This window comes from Hyla sarda, unplaced genomic scaffold (assembly GCF_029499605.1).
Source record: "Hyla sarda isolate aHylSar1 unplaced genomic scaffold, aHylSar1.hap1 scaffold_1781, whole genome shotgun sequence".
Lineage (NCBI taxonomy): Eukaryota > Metazoa > Chordata > Amphibia > Anura > Hylidae > Hyla > Hyla sarda.
In genome coordinates, this window is record NW_026608426.1 from 1 (window position 1) to 23206 (window position 23206).

Below are 23206 nucleotides of genomic sequence, written 5' to 3' on the forward strand. Positions count from 1 at the left end.
AGTGACATCACAGCACAGTGCTAAGGCTCCTGGGCCTGGACACAGCAGCGGCTGCAATATCTCAACGGAGAATACGTTTATATATATGTGTGTGTGTGCGCGTATATATATATATATATATATATATATATATATATATATATATATTTCTCCGCCGAAATCACTTTTAAACCCATTTCCACCTTTTTTTCCCTTCTCTTCCTCTTACTTTTTTTTCACGTTTTTTTACGTTTTTCTCCTTTTCGCCTCTTTTCTGGGCGTATTATTCTTCTTTTTCTTCTTTTTTTTCGTCTAATGCATACCCCATCAGTGCAGCAATGCTTATTCAATACCGCCAGCAGATGGAGACACTGGGGGATAATTTTCTAAGGATTTATACTGATTTTTCCTGTCTGAATTTGTCGCACAGAAAGTTGCAGGCCAAATATGTGTGACATTTCTGCGACTTTAGCTTCTAGAGCATTTTTACAACATTATACATAGGTGCTGAATACATAAAAAGCGACTGTTCAGCGACAGACAAGTCGCATCGGCTGAAAGTAGGCCAGAATGTCAGTCCATGTTGGAGCAGGTTTAGATACAGTCTAAAGTATAGATCTCAAAGTCTGTGCACAGAATTTAGCAAGGGCCTCGCACCTTCTGATGCATCAGGTAGGTGCACAATAGCATAGCCTAACCCTCTGTACTTTGGTCTATATTGATGCGGGACATAGACAGCCAGCTGATGACCAATCCATTAGTGCAATGGATGGCTGGAAGCATTTGTCTTTGCCTTTGCAATACCACAGAAGCAATGCATGGTCAATGTACAGCAATGACACACCTGTGTGAACAGCCAGGAGACCCCCCCCCCCCCCCCCCCCCATGTTATGTTACATAGTTACATAGTTAGTACGGTCGAAAAAAGACATATGTCCATCAAGTTCAACCAGGGAATTAAGGGGTAGGGGTGTGGCGCGATATTGGGGAAGGGATGAGATTTTATATTTCTTCATAAGCATTAATCTTATTTTGTCAATTAGGAACATTCAGCACCCACCCGCTATCAAGGCAGCTGCCTATCATGTCATGCCCTACCTGCACAGGTGTGCTGGCTACTCAAATGATCCAATTAAGGAGGCCATTTAGTCAGCAGCAGCAGAAGTCCTGTGCCTGGACGCTCCAACAGCGGCCAGACACAAGCAGAAGCAGCAGAAGCAGCAGCAGCAGCACCACCTTTTGTTTTTTGGCTGCAGCAGCAAGGCCCACAGGGCTGGCTAGCTGGCTAGCCAGCAAGCAGGTAGCAATGAAAGTAGGAATCTTTCTTTTTAACCCTGTAAGGGGGTGGTGCACTGTACCCGAAGATACTGCCATATCGGGTCAATGCATAGGGCGACGGAAGCAAGCTTCGAAATCGGCCCCCGTTCTCAAAAATCCATTTAATATATGGTCCCCAGATAGGGGACGTATCAGATATTAAACTGATAAGAACAGATACTACACTTGATCTTAGCCAAAAGGCCGAGAAGCGATAACCGTGAAAGGGGCGGGCCCAACAAGGTCCCCTTCATGGGCACTATCACTGCTTGCTGTCAGGGAGGCTGCCAGACAATTTTCCATGCACACTCTGGGCTGGGGGGCAGTCAACCACCAGTACACACAGCAGAACCTAAACCCATACCATTATTGCTAAGCAGCAAGACAGGGGCCCATTGCACTCCCACGGGGCCTTTTTAAATGCAATCCATAACCCGGATTTGCCAGGAACCCTTCTTACTCCTCCTACTTGCATGTGACACTGGGCTTAGGATCTGCATAGGAAACACACACACAAGCACACACCTACCTTTGTTGCCTGCAAATGCCTCCTTGGCTGTCCCCAAACGGTATCAAACCAACACCCACGGGAAGCTGTAAGCATAGAGGACATGCCTGCACCCCATTGGACTTACCTGTGTGGGTTAAATCCGGGTTATTTGACAACCTATGGCGGTGATGGTTCTGCTCAGGCAGAGCAGTGCTGATGCTCCTCATAAAGCTGTCGCTGCTGTGAAGGTTCTAGGTGACATCACAAATCCCTATGGTTACATACACAACAAAGCTGGGTTGTTGTTGTTTACACTCTGCAAGGCCTGTGGAAGTGAGTGACATCATAGCACTGTAGTTCTGAGGGTTCTAGATGGATGCAACAATCTCCTGTTGCTTCTATGAAGGCCATAATAGACGACATCACCAAACAGCTCCATAGTCACATACACAGCAAAGGAGAGATGTTGTTTACACCTAGTGATGTCAGTGGTATTGAGTGACATCACAGCACAGTGCTAAGGCTCCTGGGCCTGGACACAGCAGCGGCTGCAATATCTCAACGGAGAATACGTTTATATATATGTGTGTGTGTGCGCGTATATATATATATATATATATATATATATATATATATATATATTTCTCCGCCGAAATCACTTTTAAACCCATTTCCACCTTTTTTTCCCTTCTCTTCCTCTTACTTTTTTTTCACGTTTTTTTACGTTTTTCTCCTTTTCGCCTCTTTTCTGGGCGTATTATTCTTCTTTTTCTTCTTTTTTTTCGTCTAATGCATACCCCATCAGTGCAGCAATGCTTATTCAATACCGCCAGCAGATGGAGACACTGGGGGATAATTTTCTAAGGATTTATACTGATTTTTCCTGTCTGAATTTGTCGCACAGAAAGTTGCAGGCCAAATATGTGTGACATTTCTGCGACTTTAGCTTCTAGAGCATTTTTACAACATTATACATAGGTGCTGAATACATAAAAAGCGACTGTTCAGCGACAGACAAGTCGCATCGGCTGAAAGTAGGCCAGAATGTCAGTCCATGTTGGAGCAGGTTTAGATACAGTCTAAAGTATAGATCTCAAAGTCTGTGCACAGAATTTAGCAAGGGCCTCGCACCTTCTGATGCATCAGGTAGGTGCACAATAGCATAGCCTAACCCTCTGTACTTTGGTCTATATTGATGCGGGACATAGACAGCCAGCTGATGACCAATCCATTAGTGCAATGGATGGCTGGAAGCATTTGTCTTTGCCTTTGCAATACCACAGAAGCAATGCATGGTCAATGTACAGCAATGACACACCTGTGTGAACAGCCAGGAGACCCCCCCCCCCCCCCCATGTTATGTTACATAGTTACATAGTTAGTACGGTCGAAAAAAGACATATGTCCATCAAGTTCAACCAGGGAATTAAGGGGTAGGGGTGTGGCGCGATATTGGGGAAGGGATGAGATTTTATATTTCTTCATAAGCATTAATCTTATTTTGTCAATTAGGAACATTCAGCACCCACCCGCTATCAAGGCAGCTGCCTATCATGTCATGCCCTACCTGCACAGGTGTGCTGGCTACTCAAATGATCCAATTAAGGAGGCCATTTAGTCAGCAGCAGCAGAAGTCCTGTGCCTGGACGCTCCAACAGCGGCCAGACACAAGCAGAAGCAGCAGAAGCAGCAGCAGCAGCACCACCTTTTGTTTTTTGGCTGCAGCAGCAAGGCCCACAGGGCTGGCTAGCTGGCTAGCCAGCAAGCAGGTAGCAATGAAAGTAGGAATCTTTCTTTTTAACCCTGTAAGGGGGTGGTGCACTGTACCCGAAGATACTGCCATATCGGGTCAATGCATAGGGCGACGGAAGCAAGCTTCGAAATCGGCCCCCGTTCTCAAAAATCCATTTAATATATGGTCCCCAGATAGGGGACGTATCAGATATTAAACTGATAAGAACAGATACTACACTTGATCTTAGCCAAAAGGCCGAGAAGCGATAACCGTGAAAGGGGCGGGCCCAACAAGGTCCCCTTCATGGGCACTATCACTGCTTGCTGTCAGGGAGGCTGCCAGACAATTTTCCATGCACACTCTGGGCTGGGGGGCAGTCAACCACCAGTACACACAGCAGAACCTAAACCCATACCATTATTGCTAAGCAGCAAGACAGGGGCCCATTGCACTCCCACGGGGCCTTTTTAAATGCAATCCATAACCCGGATTTGCCAGGAACCCTTCTTACTCCTCCTACTTGCATGTGACACTGGGCTTAGGATCTGCATAGGAAACACACACACAAGCACACACCTACCTTTGTTGCCTGCAGATGCCTCCTTGGCTGTCCCCAAACGGTATCAAACCAACACCCACGGGAAGCTGTAAGCATAGAGGACATGCCTGCACCCCATTGGACTTACCTGTGTGGGTTAAATCCGGGTTATTTGACAACCTATGGCGGTGATGGTTCTGCTCAGGCAGAGCAGTGCTGATGCTCCTCATAAAGCTGTCGCTGCTGTGAAGGTTCTAGGTGACATCACAAATCCCTATGGTTACATACACAACAAAGCTGGGTTGTTGTTGTTTACACTCTGCAAGGCCTGTGGAAGTGAGTGACATCATAGCACTGTAGTTCTGAGGGTTCTAGATGGATGCAACAATCTCCTGTTGCTTCTATGAAGGCCATAATAGACGACATCACCAAACAGCTCCATAGTCACATACACAGCAAAGGAGAGATGTTGTTTACACCTAGTGATGTCAGTGGTATTGAGTGACATCACAGCACAGTGCTAAGGCTCCTGGGCCTGGACACAGCAGCGGCTGCAATATCTCAACGGAGAATACGTTTATATATATGTGTGTGTGTGCGCGTATATATATATATATATATATATATATATATATATATATATTTCTCCGCCGAAATCACTTTTAAACCCATTTCCACCTTTTTTTCCCTTCTCTTCCTCTTACTTTTTTTTCACGTTTTTTTACGTTTTTCTCCTTTTCGCCTCTTTTCTGGGCGTATTATTCTTCTTTTTCTTCTTTTTTTTCGTCTAATGCATACCCCATCAGTGCAGCAATGCTTATTCAATACCGCCAGCAGATGGAGACACTGGGGGATAATTTTCTAAGGATTTATACTGATTTTTCCTGTCTGAATTTGTCGCACAGAAAGTTGCAGGCCAAATATGTGTGACATTTCTGCGACTTTAGCTTCTAGAGCATTTTTACAACATTATACATAGGTGCTGAATACATAAAAAGCGACTGTTCAGCGACAGACAAGTCGCATCGGCTGAAAGTAGGCCAGAATGTCAGTCCATGTTGGAGCAGGTTTAGATACAGTCTAAAGTATAGATCTCAAAGTCTGTGCACAGAATTTAGCAAGGGCCTCGCACCTTCTGATGCATCAGGTAGGTGCACAATAGCATAGCCTAACCCTCTGTACTTTGGTCTATATTGATGCGGGACATAGACAGCCAGCTGATGACCAATCCATTAGTGCAATGGATGGCTGGAAGCATTTGTCTTTGCCTTTGCAATACCACAGAAGCAATGCATGGTCAATGTACAGCAATGACACACCTGTGTGAACAGCCAGGAGACCCCCCCCCCCCCCCCATGTTATGTTACATAGTTACATAGTTAGTACGGTCGAAAAAAGACATATGTCCATCAAGTTCAACCAGGGAATTAAGGGGTAGGGGTGTGGCGCGATATTGGGGAAGGGATGAGATTTTATATTTCTTCATAAGCATTAATCTTATTTTGTCAATTAGGAACATTCAGCACCCACCCGCTATCAAGGCAGCTGCCTATCATGTCATGCCCTACCTGCACAGGTGTGCTGGCTACTCAAATGATCCAATTAAGGAGGCCATTTAGTCAGCAGCAGCAGAAGTCCTGTGCCTGGACGCTCCAACAGCGGCCAGACACAAGCAGAAGCAGCAGAAGCAGCAGCAGCAGCACCACCTTTTGTTTTTTGGCTGCAGCAGCAAGGCCCACAGGGCTGGCTAGCTGGCTAGCCAGCAAGCAGGTAGCAATGAAAGTAGGAATCTTTCTTTTTAACCCTGTAAGGGGGTGGTGCACTGTACCCGAAGATACTGCCATATCGGGTCAATGCATAGGGCGACGGAAGCAAGCTTCGAAATCGGCCCCCGTTCTCAAAAATCCATTTAATATATGGTCCCCAGATAGGGGACGTATCAGATATTAAACTGATAAGAACAGATACTACACTTGATCTTAGCCAAAAGGCCGAGAAGCGATAACCGTGAAAGGGGCGGGCCCAACAAGGTCCCCTTCATGGGCACTATCACTGCTTGCTGTCAGGGAGGCTGCCAGACAATTTTCCATGCACACTCTGGGCTGGGGGGCAGTCAACCACCAGTACACACAGCAGAACCTAAACCCATACCATTATTGCTAAGCAGCAAGACAGGGGCCCATTGCACTCCCACGGGGCCTTTTTAAATGCAATCCATAACCCGGATTTGCCAGGAACCCTTCTTACTCCTCCTACTTGCATGTGACACTGGGCTTAGGATCTGCATAGGAAACACACACACAAGCACACACCTACCTTTGTTGCCTGCAGATGCCTCCTTGGCTGTCCCCAAACGGTATCAAACCAACACCCACGGGAAGCTGTAAGCATAGAGGACATGCCTGCACCCCATTGGACTTACCTGTGTGGGTTAAATCCGGGTTATTTGACAACCTATGGCAGTGATGGTTCTGCTCAGGCAGAGCAGTGCTGATGCTCCTCATAAAGCTGTCGCTGCTGTGAAGGTTCTAGGTGACATCACAAATCCCTATGGTTACATACACAACAAAGCTGGGTTGTTGTTGTTTACACTCTGCAAGGCCTGTGGAAGTGAGTGACATCATAGCACTGTAGTTCTGAGGGTTCTAGATGGATGCAACAATCTCCTGTTGCTTCTATGAAGGCCATAATAGACGACATCACCAAACAGCTCCATAGTCACATACACAGCAAAGGAGAGATGTTGTTTACACCTAGTGATGTCAGTGGTATTGAGTGACATCACAGCACAGTGCTAAGGCTCCTGGGCCTGGACACAGCAGCGGCTGCAATATCTCAACGGAGAATACGTTTATATATATGTGTGTGTGTGCGCGTATATATATATATATATATATATATATATATATATATATATATATTTCTCCGCCGAAATCACTTTTAAACCCATTTCCACCTTTTTTTCCCTTCTCTTCCTCTTACTTTTTTTTCACGTTTTTTTACGTTTTTCTCCTTTTCGCCTCTTTTCTGGGCGTATTATTCTTCTTTTTCTTCTTTTTTTTCGTCTAATGCATACCCCATCAGTGCAGCAATGCTTATTCAATACCGCCAGCAGATGGAGACACTGGGGGATAATTTTCTAAGGATTTATACTGATTTTTCCTGTCTGAATTTGTCGCACAGAAAGTTGCAGGCCAAATATGTGTGACATTTCTGCGACTTTAGCTTCTAGAGCATTTTTACAACATTATACATAGGTGCTGAATACATAAAAAGCGACTGTTCAGCGACAGACAAGTCGCATCGGCTGAAAGTAGGCCAGAATGTCAGTCCATGTTGGAGCAGGTTTAGATACAGTCTAAAGTATAGATCTCAAAGTCTGTGCACAGAATTTAGCAAGGGCCTCGCACCTTCTGATGCATCAGGTAGGTGCACAATAGCATAGCCTAACCCTCTGTACTTTGGTCTATATTGATGCGGGACATAGACAGCCAGCTGATGACCAATCCATTAGTGCAATGGATGGCTGGAAGCATTTGTCTTTGCCTTTGCAATACCACAGAAGCAATGCATGGTCAATGTACAGCAATGACACACCTGTGTGAACAGCCAGGAGACCCCCCCCCCCCCCCCCCCCCATGTTATGTTACATAGTTACATAGTTAGTACGGTCGAAAAAAGACATATGTCCATCAAGTTCAACCAGGGAATTAAGGGGTAGGGGTGTGGCGCGATATTGGGGAAGGGATGAGATTTTATATTTCTTCATAAGCATTAATCTTATTTTGTCAATTAGGAACATTCAGCACCCACCCGCTATCAAGGCAGCTGCCTATCATGTCATGCCCTACCTGCACAGGTGTGCTGGCTACTCAAATGATCCAATTAAGGAGGCCATTTAGTCAGCAGCAGCAGAAGTCCTGTGCCTGGACGCTCCAACAGCGGCCAGACACAAGCAGAAGCAGCAGAAGCAGCAGCAGCAGCACCACCTTTTGTTTTTTGGCTGCAGCAGCAAGGCCCACAGGGCTGGCTAGCTGGCTAGCCAGCAAGCAGGTAGCAATGAAAGTAGGAATCTTTCTTTTTAACCCTGTAAGGGGGTGGTGCACTGTACCCGAAGATACTGCCATATCGGGTCAATGCATAGGGCGACGGAAGCAAGCTTCGAAATCGGCCCCCGTTCTCAAAAATCCATTTAATATATGGTCCCCAGATAGGGGACGTATCAGATATTAAACTGATAAGAACAGATACTACACTTGATCTTAGCCAAAAGGCCGAGAAGCGATAACCGTGAAAGGGGCGGGCCCAACAAGGTCCCCTTCATGGGCACTATCACTGCTTGCTGTCAGGGAGGCTGCCAGACAATTTTCCATGCACACTCTGGGCTGGGGGGCAGTCAACCACCAGTACACACAGCAGAACCTAAACCCATACCATTATTGCTAAGCAGCAAGACAGGGGCCCATTGCACTCCCACGGGGCCTTTTTAAATGCAATCCATAACCCGGATTTGCCAGGAACCCTTCTTACTCCTCCTACTTGCATGTGACACTGGGCTTAGGATCTGCATAGGAAACACACACACAAGCACACACCTACCTTTGTTGCCTGCAGATGCCTCCTTGGCTGTCCCCAAACGGTATCAAACCAACACCCACGGGAAGCTGTAAGCATAGAGGACATGCCTGCACCCCATTGGACTTACCTGTGTGGGTTAAATCCGGGTTATTTGACAACCTATGGCGGTGATGGTTCTGCTCAGGCAGAGCAGTGCTGATGCTCCTCATAAAGCTGTCGCTGCTGTGAAGGTTCTAGGTGACATCACAAATCCCTATGGTTACATACACAACAAAGCTGGGTTGTTGTTGTTTACACTCTGCAAGGCCTGTGGAAGTGAGTGACATCATAGCACTGTAGTTCTGAGGGTTCTAGATGGATGCAACAATCTCCTGTTGCTTCTATGAAGGCCATAATAGACGACATCACCAAACAGCTCCATAGTCACATACACAGCAAAGGAGAGATGTTGTTTACACCTAGTGATGTCAGTGGTATTGAGTGACATCACAGCACAGTGCTAAGGCTCCTGGGCCTGGACACAGCAGCGGCTGCAATATCTCAACGGAGAATACGTTTATATATATGTGTGTGTGTGCGCGTATATATATATATATATATATATATATATATATATATATATATATATATATATATATTTCTCCGCCGAAATCACTTTTAAACCCATTTCCACCTTTTTTTCCCTTCTCTTCCTCTTACTTTTTTTTCACGTTTTTTTTACGTTTTTCTCCTTTTCGCCTCTTTTCTGGGCGTATTATTCTTCTTTTTCTTCTTTTTTTTCGTCTAATGCATACCCCATCAGTGCAGCAATGCTTATTCAATACCGCCAGCAGATGGAGACACTGGGGGATAATTTTCTAAGGATTTATACTGATTTTTCCTGTCTGAATTTGTCGCACAGAAAGTTGCAGGCCAAATATGTGTGACATTTCTGCGACTTTAGCTTCTAGAGCATTTTTACAACATTATACATAGGTGCTGAATACATAAAAAGCGACTGTTCAGCGACAGACAAGTCGCATCGGCTGAAAGTAGGCCAGAATGTCAGTCCATGTTGGAGCAGGTTTAGATACAGTCTAAAGTATAGATCTCAAAGTCTGTGCACAGAATTTAGCAAGGGCCTCGCACCTTCTGATGCATCAGGTAGGTGCACAATAGCATAGCCTAACCCTCTGTACTTTGGTCTATATTGATGCGGGACATAGACAGCCAGCTGATGACCAATCCATTAGTGCAATGGATGGCTGGAAGCATTTGTCTTTGCCTTTGCAATACCACAGAAGCAATGCATGGTCAATGTACAGCAATGACACACCTGTGTGAACAGCCAGGAGACCCCCCCCCCCCCCCCATGTTATGTTACATAGTTACATAGTTAGTACGGTCGAAAAAAGACATATGTCCATCAAGTTCAACCAGGGAATTAAGGGGTAGGGGTGTGGCGCGATATTGGGGAAGGGATGAGATTTTATATTTCTTCATAAGCATTAATCTTATTTTGTCAATTAGGAACATTCAGCACCCACCCGCTATCAAGGCAGCTGCCTATCATGTCATGCCCTACCTGCACAGGTGTGCTGGCTACTCAAATGATCCAATTAAGGAGGCCATTTAGTCAGCAGCAGCAGAAGTCCTGTGCCTGGACGCTCCAACAGCGGCCAGACACAAGCAGAAGCAGCAGAAGCAGCAGCAGCAGCACCACCTTTTGTTTTTTGGCTGCAGCAGCAAGGCCCACAGGGCTGGCTAGCTGGCTAGCCAGCAAGCAGGTAGCAATGAAAGTAGGAATCTTTCTTTTTAACCCTGTAAGGGGGTGGTGCACTGTACCCGAAGATACTGCCATATCGGGTCAATGCATAGGGCGACGGAAGCAAGCTTCGAAATCGGCCCCCGTTCTCAAAAATCCATTTAATATATGGTCCCCAGATAGGGGACGTATCAGATATTAAACTGATAAGAACAGATACTACACTTGATCTTAGCCAAAAGGCCGAGAAGCGATAACCGTGAAAGGGGCGGGCCCAACAAGGTCCCCTTCATGGGCACTATCACTGCTTGCTGTCAGGGAGGCTGCCAGACAATTTTCCATGCACACTCTGGGCTGGGGGGCAGTCAACCACCAGTACACACAGCAGAACCTAAACCCATACCATTATTGCTAAGCAGCAAGACAGGGGCCCATTGCACTCCCACGGGGCCTTTTTAAATGCAATCCATAACCCGGATTTGCCAGGAACCCTTCTTACTCCTCCTACTTGCATGTGACACTGGGCTTAGGATCTGCATAGGAAACACACACACAAGCACACACCTACCTTTGTTGCCTGCAGATGCCTCCTTGGCTGTCCCCAAACGGTATCAAACCAACACCCACGGGAAGCTGTAAGCATAGAGGACATGCCTGCACCCCATTGGACTTACCTGTGTGGGTTAAATCCGGGTTATTTGACAACCTATGGCGGTGATGGTTCTGCTCAGGCAGAGCAGTGCTGATGCTCCTCATAAAGCTGTCGCTGCTGTGAAGGTTCTAGGTGACATCACAAATCCCTATGGTTACATACACAACAAAGCTGGGTTGTTGTTGTTTACACTCTGCAAGGCCTGTGGAAGTGAGTGACATCATAGCACTGTAGTTCTGAGGGTTCTAGATGGATGCAACAATCTCCTGTTGCTTCTATGAAGGCCATAATAGACGACATCACCAAACAGCTCCATAGTCACATACACAGCAAAGGAGAGATGTTGTTTACACCTAGTGATGTCAGTGGTATTGAGTGACATCACAGCACAGTGCTAAGGCTCCTGGGCCTGGACACAGCAGCGGCTGCAATATCTCAACGGAGAATACGTTTATATATATGTGTGTGTGTGCGCGTATATATATATATATATATATATATATATATATATATATATATATTTCTCCGCCGAAATCACTTTTAAACCCATTTCCACCTTTTTTTCCCTTCTCTTCCTCTTACTTTTTTTTCACGTTTTTTTACGTTTTTCTCCTTTTCGCCTCTTTTCTGGGCGTATTATTCTTCTTTTTCTTCTTTTTTTTCGTCTAATGCATACCCCATCAGTGCAGCAATGCTTATTCAATACCGCCAGCAGATGGAGACACTGGGGGATAATTTTCTAAGGATTTATACTGATTTTTCCTGTCTGAATTTGTCGCACAGAAAGTTGCAGGCCAAATATGTGTGACATTTCTGCGACTTTAGCTTCTAGAGCATTTTTACAACATTATACATAGGTGCTGAATACATAAAAAGCGACTGTTCAGCGACAGACAAGTCGCATCGGCTGAAAGTAGGCCAGAATGTCAGTCCATGTTGGAGCAGGTTTAGATACAGTCTAAAGTATAGATCTCAAAGTCTGTGCACAGAATTTAGCAAGGGCCTCGCACCTTCTGATGCATCAGGTAGGTGCACAATAGCATAGCCTAACCCTCTGTACTTTGGTCTATATTGATGCGGGACATAGACAGCCAGCTGATGACCAATCCATTAGTGCAATGGATGGCTGGAAGCATTTGTCTTTGCCTTTGCAATACCACAGAAGCAATGCATGGTCAATGTACAGCAATGACACACCTGTGTGAACAGCCAGGAGACCCCCCCCCCCCCCCCATGTTATGTTACATAGTTACATAGTTAGTACGGTCGAAAAAAGACATATGTCCATCAAGTTCAACCAGGGAATTAAGGGGTAGGGGTGTGGCGCGATATTGGGGAAGGGATGAGATTTTATATTTCTTCATAAGCATTAATCTTATTTTGTCAATTAGGAACATTCAGCACCCACCCGCTATCAAGGCAGCTGCCTATCATGTCATGCCCTACCTGCACAGGTGTGCTGGCTACTCAAATGATCCAATTAAGGAGGCCATTTAGTCAGCAGCAGCAGAAGTCCTGTGCCTGGACGCTCCAACAGCGGCCAGACACAAGCAGAAGCAGCAGAAGCAGCAGCAGCAGCACCACCTTTTGTTTTTTGGCTGCAGCAGCAAGGCCCACAGGGCTGGCTAGCTGGCTAGCCAACAAGCAGGTAGCAATGAAAGTAGGAATCTTTCTTTTTAACCCTGTAAGGGGGTGGTGCACTGTACCCGAAGATACTGCCATATCGGGTCAATGCATAGGGCGACGGAAGCAAGCTTCGAAATCGGCCCCCGTTCTCAAAAATCCATTTAATATATGGTCCCCAGATAGGGGACGTATCAGATATTAAACTGATAAGAACAGATACTACACTTGATCTTAGCCAAAAGGCCGAGAAGCGATAACCGTGAAAGGGGCGGGCCCAACAAGGTCCCCTTCATGGGCACTATCACTGCTTGCTGTCAGGGAGGCTGCCAGACAATTTTCCATGCACACTCTGGGCTGGGGGGCAGTCAACCACCAGTACACACAGCAGAACCTAAACCCATACCATTATTGCTAAGCAGCAAGACAGGGGCCCATTGCACTCCCACGGGGCCTTTTTAAATGCAATCCATAACCCGGATTTGCCAGGAACCCTTCTTACTCCTCCTACTTGCATGTGACACTGGGCTTAGGATCTGCATAGGAAACACACACACAAGCACACACCTACCTTTGTTGCCTGCAGATGCCTCCTTGGCTGTCCCCAAACGGTATCAAACCAACACCCACGGGAAGCTGTAAGCATAGAGGACATGCCTGCACCCCATTGGACTTACCTGTGTGGGTTAAATCCGGGTTATTTGACAACCTATGGCGGTGATGGTTCTGCTCAGGCAGAGCAGTGCTGATGCTCCTCATAAAGCTGTCGCTGCTGTGAAGGTTCTAGGTGACATCACAAATCCCTATGGTTACATACACAACAAAGCTGGGTTGTTGTTGTTTACACTCTGCAAGGCCTGTGGAAGTGAGTGACATCATAGCACTGTAGTTCTGAGGGTTCTAGATGGATGCAACAATCTCCTGTTGCTTCTATGAAGGCCATAATAGACGACATCACCAAACAGCTCCATAGTCACATACACAGCAAAGGAGAGATGTTGTTTACACCTAGTGATGTCAGTGGTATTGAGTGACATCACAGCACAGTGCTAAGGCTCCTGGGCCTGGACACAGCAGCGGCTGCAATATCTCAACGGAGAATACGTTTATATATATGTGTGTGTGTGCGCGTATATATATATATATATATATATATATATATATATATATATTTCTCCGCCGAAATCACTTTTAAACCCATTTCCACCTTTTTTTCCCTTCTCTTCCTCTTACTTTTTTTTCACGTTTTTTTACGTTTTTCTCCTTTTCGCCTCTTTTCTGGGCGTATTATTCTTCTTTTTCTTCTTTTTTTTCGTCTAATGCATACCCCATCAGTGCAGCAATGCTTATTCAATACCGCCAGCAGATGGAGACACTGGGGGATAATTTTCTAAGGATTTATACTGATTTTTCCTGTCTGAATTTGTCGCACAGAAAGTTGCAGGCCAAATATGTGTGACATTTCTGCGACTTTAGCTTCTAGAGCATTTTTACAACATTATACATAGGTGCTGAATACATAAAAAGCGACTGTTCAGCGACAGACAAGTCGCATCGGCTGAAAGTAGGCCAGAATGTCAGTCCATGTTGGAGCAGGTTTAGATACAGTCTAAAGTATAGATCTCAAAGTCTGTGCACAGAATTTAGCAAGGGCCTCGCACCTTCTGATGCATCAGGTAGGTGCACAATAGCATAGCCTAACCCTCTGTACTTTGGTCTATATTGATGCGGGACATAGACAGCCAGCTGATGACCAATCCATTAGTGCAATGGATGGCTGGAAGCATTTGTCTTTGCCTTTGCAATACCACAGAAGCAATGCATGGTCAATGTACAGCAATGACACACCTGTGTGAACAGCCAGGAGACCCCCCCCCCCCCCCCCCATGTTATGTTACATAGTTACATAGTTAGTACGGTCGAAAAAAGACATATGTCCATCAAGTTCAACCAGGGAATTAAGGGGTAGGGGTGTGGCGCGATATTGGGGAAGGGATGAGATTTTATATTTCTTCATAAGCATTAATCTTATTTTGTCAATTAGGAACATTCAGCACCCACCCGCTATCAAGGCAGCTGCCTATCATGTCATGCCCTACCTGCACAGGTGTGCTGGCTACTCAAATGATCCAATTAAGGAGGCCATTTAGTCAGCAGCAGCAGAAGTCCTGTGCCTGGATGCTCCAACAGCGGCCAGACACAAGCAGAAGCAGCAGAAGCAGCAGCAGCAGCACCACCTTTTGTTTTTTGGCTGCAGCAGCAAGGCCCACAGGGCTGGCTAGCTGGCTAGCCAGCAAGCAGGTAGCAATGAAAGTAGGAATCTTTCTTTTTAACCCTGTAAGGGGGTGGTGCACTGTACCCGAAGATACTGCCATATCGGGTCAATGCATAGGGCGACGGAAGCAAGCTTCGAAATCGGCCCCCGTTCTCAAAAATCCATTTAATATATGGTCCCCAGATAGGGGACGTATCAGATATTAAACTGATAAGAACAGATACTACACTTGATCTTAGCCAAAAGGCCGAGAAGCGATAACCGTGAAAGGGGCGGGCCCAACAAGGTCCCCTTCATGGGCACTATCACTGCTTGCTGTCAGGGAGGCTGCCAGACAATTTTCCATGCACACTCTGGGCTGGGGGGCAGTCAACCACCAGTACACACAGCAGAACCTAAACCCATACCATTATTGCTAAGCAGCAAGACAGGGGCCCATTGCACTCCCACGGGGCCTTTTTAAATGCAATCCATAACCCGGATTTGCCAGGAACCCTTCTTACTCCTCCTACTTGCATGTGACACTGGGCTTAGGATCTGCATAGGAAACACACACACAAGCACACACCTACCTTTGTTGCCTGCAGATGCCTCCTTGGCTGTCCCCAAACGGTATCAAACCAACACCCACGGGAAGCTGTAAGCATAGAGGACATGCCTGCACCCCATTGGACTTACCTGTGTGGGTTAAATCCGGGTTATTTGACAACCTATGGCGGTGATGGTTCTGCTCAGGCAGAGCAGTGCTGATGCTCCTCATAAAGCTGTCGCTGCTGTGAAGGTTCTAGGTGACATCACAAATCCCTATGGTTACATACACAACAAAGCTGGGTTGTTGTTGTTTACACTCTGCAAGGCCTGTGGAAGTGAGTGACATCATAGCACTGTAGTTCTGAGGGTTCTAGATGGATGCAACAATCTCCTGTTGCTTCTATGAAGGCCATAATAGACGACATCACCAAACAGCTCCATAGTCACATACACAGCAAAGGAGAGATGTTGTTTACACCTAGTGATGTCAGTGGTATTGAGTGACATCACAGCACAGTGCTAAGGCTCCTGGGCCTGGACACAGCAGCGGCTGCAATATCTCAACGGAGAATACGTTTATATATATGTGTGTGTGTGCGCGTATATATATATATATATATATATATATATATATATATATATTCTCCGCCGAAATCACTTTTAAACCCATTTCCACCTTTTTTTCCCTTCTCTTCCTCTTACTTTTTTTTCACGTTTTTTTACGTTTTTCTCCTTTTCGCCTCTTTTCTGGGCGTATTATTCTTCTTTTTCTTCTTTTTTTTTCGTCTAATGCATACCCCATCAGTGCAGCAATGCTTATTCAATACCGCCAGCAGATGGAGACACTGGGGGATAATTTTCTAAGGATTTATACTGATTTTTCCTGTCTGAATTTGTCGCACAGAAAGTTGCAGGCCAAATATGTGTGACATTTCTGCGACTTTAGCTTCTAGAGCATTTTTACAACATTATACATAGGTGCTGAATACATAAAAAGCGACTGTTCAGCGACAGACAAGTCGCATCGGCTGAAAGTAGGCCAGAATGTCAGTCCATGTTGGAGCAGGTTTAGATACAGTCTAAAGTATAGATCTCAAAGTCTGTGCACAGAATTTAGCAAGGGCCTCGCACCTTCTGATGCATCAGGTAGGTGCACAATAGCATAGCCTAACCCTCTGTACTTTGGTCTATATTGATGCGGGACATAGACAGCCAGCTGATGACCAATCCATTAGTGCAATGGATGGCTGGAAGCATTTGTCTTTGCCTTTGCAATACCACAGAAGCAATGCATGGTCAATGTACAGCAATGACACACCTGTGTGAACAGCCAGGAGACCCCCCCCCCATGTTATGTTACATAGTTACATAGTTAGTACGGTCGAAAAAAGACATATGTCCATCAAGTTCAACCAGGGAATTAAGGGGTAGGGGTGTGGCGCGATATTGGGGAAGGGATGAGATTTTATATTTCTTCATAAGCATTAATCTTATTTTGTCAATTAGGAACATTCAGCACCCACCCGCTATCAAGGCAGCTGCCTATCATGTCATGCCCTACCTGCACAGGTGTGCTGGCTACTCAAATGATCCAATTAAGGAGGCCATTTAGTCAGCAGCAGCAGAAGTCCTGTGCCTGGACGCTCCAACAGCGGCCAGACACAAGCAGAAGCAGCAGAAGCAGCAGCAGCAGCACCACCTTTTGTTTTTTGGCTGCAGCAGCAAGGCCCACAGGGCTGGCTAGCTGGCTAGCCAGCAAGCAGGTAGCAATGAAAGTAGGAATCTTTCTTTTTAACCCTGTAAGGGGGTGGTGCACTGTACCCGAAGATACTGCCATATCGGGTCAATGCATAGGGCGACGGAAGCAAGCTTCGAAATCGGCCCCCGTTCTCAAAAATCCATTTAATATATGGTCCCCAGATAGGGGACGTATCAGATATTAAACTGATAAGAACAGATACTACACTTGATCTTAGCCAAAAGGCCGAGAAGCGATAACCGTGAAAGGGGCGGGCCCAACAAGGTCCCCTTCATGGGCACTATCACTGCTTGCTGTCAGGGAGGCTGCCAGACAATTTTCCATGCACACTCTGGGCTGGGGGGCAGTCAACCACCAGTACACACAGCAGAACCTAAACCCATACCATTATTGCTAAGCAGCAAGACAGGGGCCCATTGCACTCCCACGGGGCCTTTTTAAATGCAATCCATAACCCGGATTTGCCAGGAACCCTTCTTACTCCTCCTACTTGCATGTGACACTGGGCTTAGGATCTGCATAGGAAACACACACACAAGCACACACCTACCTTTGTTGCCTGCAGATGCCTCCTTGGCTGTCCCCAAACGGTATCAAACCAACACCCACGGGAAGCTGTAAGCATAGAGGACATGCCTGCACCCCATTGGACTTACCTGTGTGGGTTAAATCCGGGTTATTTGACAACCTATGGCGGTGATGGTTCTGCTCAGGCAGAGCAGTGCTGATGCTCCTCATAAAGCTGTCGCTGCTGTGAAGGTTCTAGGTGACATCACAAATCCCTATGGTTACATACACAACAAAGCTGGGTTGTTGTTGTTTACACTCTGCAAGGCCTGTGGAAGTGAGTGACATCATAGCACTGTAGTTCTGAGGGTTCTAGATGGATGCAACAATCTCCTGTTGCTTCTATGAAGGCCATAATAGACGACATCACCAAACAGCTCCATAGTCACATACACAGCAAAGGAGAGATGTTGTTTACACCTAGTGATGTCAGTGGTATTGAGTGACATCACAGCACAGTGCTAAGGCTCCTGGGCCTGGACACAGCAGCGGCTGCAATATCTCAACGGAGAATACGTTTATATATATGTGTGTGTGTGCGCGTATATATATATATATATATATATATATATATATATATATATATATATATTTCTCCGCCGAAATCACTTTTAAACCCATTTCCACCTTTTTTTCCCTTCTCTTCCTCTTACTTTTTTTTCACGTTTTTTTACGTTTTTCTCCTTTTCGCCTCTTTTCTGGGCGTATTATTCTTCTTTTTCTTCTTTTTTTTCGTCTAATGCATACCCCATCAGTGCAGCAATGCTTATTCAATACCGCCAGCAGATGGAGACACTGGGGGATAATTTTCTAAGGATTTATACTGATTTTTCCTGTCTGAATTTGTCGCACAGAAAGTTGCAGGCCAAATATGTGTGACATTTCTGCGACTTTAGCTTCTAGAGCATTTTTACAACATTATACATAGGTGCTGAATACATAAAAAGCGACTGTTCAGCGACAGACAAGTCGCATCGGCTGAAAGTAGGCCAGAATGTCAGTCCATGTTGGAGCAGGTTTAGATACAGTCTAAAGTATAGATCTCAAAGTCTGTGCACAGAATTTAGCAAGGGCCTCGCACCTTCTGATGCATCAGGTAGGTGCACAATAGCATAGCCTAACCCTCTGTACTTTGGTCTATATTGATGCGGGACATAGACAGCCAGCTGATGACCAATCCATTAGTGCAATGGATGGCTGGAAGCATTTGTCTTTGCCTTTGCAATACCACAGAAGCAATGCATGGTCAATGTACAGCAATGACACACCTGTGTGAACAGCCAGGAGACCCCCCCCCCCCCCCCCATGTTATGTTACATAGTTACATAGTTAGTACGGTCGAAAAAAGACATATGTCCATCAAGTTCAACCAGGGAATTAAGGGGTAGGGGTGTGGCGCGATATTGGGGAAGGGATGAGATTTTATATTTCTTCATAAGCATTAATCTTATTTTGTCAATTAGGAACATTCAGCACCCACCCGCTATCAAGGCAGCTGCCTATCATGTCATGCCCTACCTGCACAGGTGTGCTGGCTACTCAAATGATCCAATTAAGGAGGCCATTTAGTCAGCAGCAGCAGAAGTCCTGTGCCTGGACGCTCCAACAGCGGCCAGACACAAGCAGAAGCAGCAGAAGCAGCAGCAGCAGCACCACCTTTTGTTTTTTGGCTGCAGCAGCAAGGCCCACAGGGCTGGCTAGCTGGCTAGCCAGCAAGCAGGTAGCAATGAAAGTAGGAATCTTTCTTTTTAACCCTGTAAGGGGGTGGTGCACTGTACCCGAAGATACTGCCATATCGGGTCAATGCATAGGGCGACGGAAGCAAGCTTCGAAATCGGCCCCCGTTCTCAAAAATCCATTTAATATATGGTCCCCAGATAGGGGACGTATCAGATATTAAACTGATAAGAACAGATACTACACTTGATCTTAGCCAAAAGGCCGAGAAGCGATAACCGTGAAAGGGGCGGGCCCAACAAGGTCCCCTTCATGGGCACTATCACTGCTTGCTGTCAGGGAGGCTGCCAGACAATTTTCCATGCACACTCTGGGCTGGGGGGCAGTCAACCACCAGTACACACAGCAGAACCTAAACCCATACCATTATTGCTAAGCAGCAAGACAGGGGCCCATTGCACTCCCACGGGGCCTTTTTAAATGCAATCCATAACCCGGATTTGCCAGGAACCCTTCTTACTCCTCCTACTTGCATGTGACACTGGGCTTAGGATCTGCATAGGAAACACACACACAAGCACACACCTACCTTTGTTGCCTGCAGATGCCTCCTTGGCTGTCCCCAAACGGTATCAAACCAACACCCACGGGAAGCTGTAAGCATAGAGGACATGCCTGCACCCCATTGGACTTACCTGTGTGGGTTAAATCCGGGTTATTTGACAACCTATGGCGGTGATGGTTCTGCTCAGGCAGAGCAGTGCTGATGCTCCTCATAAAGCTGTCGCTGCTGTGAAGGTTCTAGGTGACATCACAAATCCCTATGGTTACATACACAACAAAGCTGGGTTGTTGTTGTTTACACTCTGCAAGGCCTGTGGAAGTGAGTGACATCATAGCACTGTAGTTCTGAGGGTTCTAGATGGATGCAACAATCTCCTGTTGCTTCTATGAAGGCCATAATAGACGACATCACCAAACAGCTCCATAGTCACATACACAGCAAAGGAGAGATGTTGTTTACACCTAGTGATGTCAGTGGTATTGAGTGACATCACAGCACAGTGCTAAGGCTCCTGGGCCTGGACACAGCAGCGGCTGCAATATCTCAACGGAGAATACGTTTATATATATGTGTGTGTGTGCGCGTATATATATATATATATATATATATATATATATATATATATATATTTCTCCGCCGAAATCACTTTTAAACCCATTTCCACCTTTTTTTCCCTTCTCTTCCTCTTACTTTTTTTTCACGTTTTTTTACGTTTTTCTCCTTTTCGCCTCTTTTCTGGGCGTATTATTCTTCTTTTTCTTCTTTTTTTTCGTCTAATGCATACCCCATCAGTGCAGCAATGCTTATTCAATACCGCCAGCAGATGGAGACACTGGGGGATAATTTTCTAAGGATTTATACTGATTTTTCCTGTCTGAATTTGTCGCACAGAAAGTTGCAGGCCAAATATGTGTGACATTTCTGCGACTTTAGCTTCTAGAGCATTTTTACAACATTATACATAGGTGCTGAATACATAAAAAGCGACTGTTCAGCGACAGACAAGTCGCATCGGCTGAAAGTAGGCCAGAATGTCAGTTCATGTTGGAGCAGGTTTAGATACAGTCTAAAGTATAGATCTCAAAGTCTGTGCACAGAATTTAGCAAGGGCCTCGCACCTTCTGATGCATCAGGTAGGTGCACAATAGCATAGCCTAACCCTCTGTACTTTGGTCTATATTGATGCGGGACATAGACAGCCAGCTGATGACCAATCCATTAGTGCAATGGATGGCTGGAAGCATTTGTCTTTGCCTTTGCAATACCACAGAAGCAATGCATGGTCAATGTACAGCAATGACACACCTGTGTGAACAGCCAGGAGACCCCCCCCCCCCCCCCCCCATGTTATGTTACATAGTTACATAGTTAGTACGGTCGAAAAAAGACATATGTCCATCAAGTTCAACCAGGGAATTAAGGGGTAGGGGTGTGGCGCGATATTGGGGAAGGGATGAAATTTTATATTTCTTCATAAGCATTAATCTTATTTTGTCAATTAGGAACATTCAGCACCCACCCGCTATCAAGGCAGCTGCCTATCATGTCATGCCCTACCTGCACAGGTGTGCTGGCTACTCAAATGATCCTATTAAGGAGGCCATTTAGTCAGCAGCAGCAGAAGTCCTGTGCCTGGACGCTCCAACAGCGGCCAGACACAAGCAGAAGCAGCAGAAGCAGCAGCAGCAGCACCACCTTTTGTTTTTTGGCTGCAGCAGCAAGGCCCACAGGGCTGGCTAGCTGGCTAGCCAGCAAGCAGGTAGCAATGAAAGTAGGAATCTTTCTTTTTAACCCTGTAAGGGGGTGGTGCACTGTACCCGAAGATACTGCCATATCGGGTCAATGCATAGGGCGACGGAAGCAAGCTTCGAAATCGGCCCCCGTTCTCAAAAATCCATTTAATATATGGTCCCCAGATAGGGGACGTATCAGATATTAAACTGATAAGAACAGATACTACACTTGATCTTAGCCAAAAGGCCGAGAAGCGATAACCGTGAAAGGGGCGGGCCCAACAAGGTCCCCTTCATGGGCACTATCACTGCTTGCTGTCAGGGAGGCTGCCAGACAATTTTCCATGCACACTCTGGGCTGGGGGGCAGTCAACCACCAGTACACACAGCAGAACCTAAACCCATACCATTATTGCTAAGCAGCAAGACAGGGGCCCATTGCACTCCCACGGGGCCTTTTTAAATGCAATCCATAACCCGGATTTGCCAGGAACCCTTCTTACTCCTCCTACTTGCATGTGACACTGGGCTTAGGATCTGCATAGGAAACACACACACAAGCACACACCTACCTTTGTTGCCTGCAGATGCCTCCTTGGCTGTCCCCAAACGGTATCAAACCAACACCCACGGGAAGCTGTAAGCATAGAGGACATGCCTGCACCCCATTGGACTTACCTGTGTGGGTTAAATCCGGGTTATTTGACAACCTATGGCGGTGATGGTTCTGCTCAGGCAGAGCAGTGCTGATGCTCCTCATAAAGCTGTCGCTGCTGTGAAGGTTCTAGGTGACATCACAAATCCCTATGGTTACATACACAACAAAGCTGGGTTGTTGTTGTTTACACTCTGCAAGGCCTGTGGAAGTGAGTGACATCATAGCACTGTAGTTCTGAGGGTTCTAGATGGATGCAACAATCTCCTGTTGCTTCTATGAAGGCCATAATAGACGACATCACCAAACAGCTCCATAGTCACATACACAGCAAAGGAGAGATGTTGTTTACACCTAGTGATGTCAGTGGTATTGAGTGACATCACAGCACAGTGCTAAGGCTCCTGGGCCTGGACACAGCAGCGGCTGCAATATCTCAACGGAGAATACGTTTATATATATGTGTGTGTGTGCGCGTATATATATATATATATATATATATATATATATATATATATATATATTTCTCCGCCGAAATCACTTTTAAACCCATTTCCACCTTTTTTTCCCTTCTCTTCCTCTTACTTTTTTTTCACGTTTTTTTACGTTTTTCTCCTTTTCGCCTCTTTTCTGGGCGTATTATTCTTCTTTTTCTTCTTTTTTTTCGTCTAATGCATACCCCATCAGTGCAGCAATGCTTATTCAATACCGCCAGCAGATGGAGACACTGGGGGATAATTTTCTAAGGATTTATACTGATTTTTCCTGTCTGAATTTGTCGCACAGAA

The 23206-nt window shown here is 45.9% G+C and overlaps 10 non-coding genes across 10 annotated transcripts; all 10 read right to left on the reverse strand.

Annotated features, from left to right (window-relative positions):
• Positions 1-1321: 1321 nt before the first annotated feature.
• LOC130313737 (U2 spliceosomal RNA) lies at positions 1322-1512 on the reverse strand. Its single transcript, XR_008861611.1, has one exon. It is a non-coding gene; the product is annotated as a U2 spliceosomal RNA (small nuclear RNA).
• A 2085-nt stretch (positions 1513-3597) lies between these two features.
• On the reverse strand, positions 3598-3788 carry LOC130313750 (U2 spliceosomal RNA). Its single transcript, XR_008861622.1, has one exon. It is a non-coding gene; the product is annotated as a U2 spliceosomal RNA (small nuclear RNA).
• Positions 3789-5871: 2083 nt separating this feature from the next.
• On the reverse strand, positions 5872-6062 carry LOC130313763 (U2 spliceosomal RNA). The gene has a single exon (XR_008861629.1). It is a non-coding gene; the product is annotated as a U2 spliceosomal RNA (small nuclear RNA).
• A 2092-nt stretch (positions 6063-8154) lies between these two features.
• LOC130313765 (U2 spliceosomal RNA) lies at positions 8155-8345 on the reverse strand. The gene has a single exon (XR_008861630.1). It is a non-coding gene; the product is annotated as a U2 spliceosomal RNA (small nuclear RNA).
• Positions 8346-10445: 2100 nt separating this feature from the next.
• LOC130313766 (U2 spliceosomal RNA) lies at positions 10446-10636 on the reverse strand. The gene has a single exon (XR_008861631.1). It is a non-coding gene; the product is annotated as a U2 spliceosomal RNA (small nuclear RNA).
• Positions 10637-12723: 2087 nt separating this feature from the next.
• LOC130313739 (U2 spliceosomal RNA) lies at positions 12724-12914 on the reverse strand. Its single transcript, XR_008861612.1, has one exon. It is a non-coding gene; the product is annotated as a U2 spliceosomal RNA (small nuclear RNA).
• Positions 12915-14999: 2085 nt separating this feature from the next.
• On the reverse strand, positions 15000-15190 carry LOC130313740 (U2 spliceosomal RNA). Its single transcript, XR_008861613.1, has one exon. It is a non-coding gene; the product is annotated as a U2 spliceosomal RNA (small nuclear RNA).
• Positions 15191-17267: 2077 nt separating this feature from the next.
• LOC130313741 (U2 spliceosomal RNA) lies at positions 17268-17458 on the reverse strand. The gene has a single exon (XR_008861614.1). It is a non-coding gene; the product is annotated as a U2 spliceosomal RNA (small nuclear RNA).
• A 2092-nt stretch (positions 17459-19550) lies between these two features.
• On the reverse strand, positions 19551-19741 carry LOC130313742 (U2 spliceosomal RNA). The gene has a single exon (XR_008861615.1). It is a non-coding gene; the product is annotated as a U2 spliceosomal RNA (small nuclear RNA).
• Positions 19742-21831: 2090 nt separating this feature from the next.
• LOC130313743 (U2 spliceosomal RNA) lies at positions 21832-22022 on the reverse strand. The gene has a single exon (XR_008861616.1). It is a non-coding gene; the product is annotated as a U2 spliceosomal RNA (small nuclear RNA).
• Positions 22023-23206: the final 1184 nt, after the last annotated feature.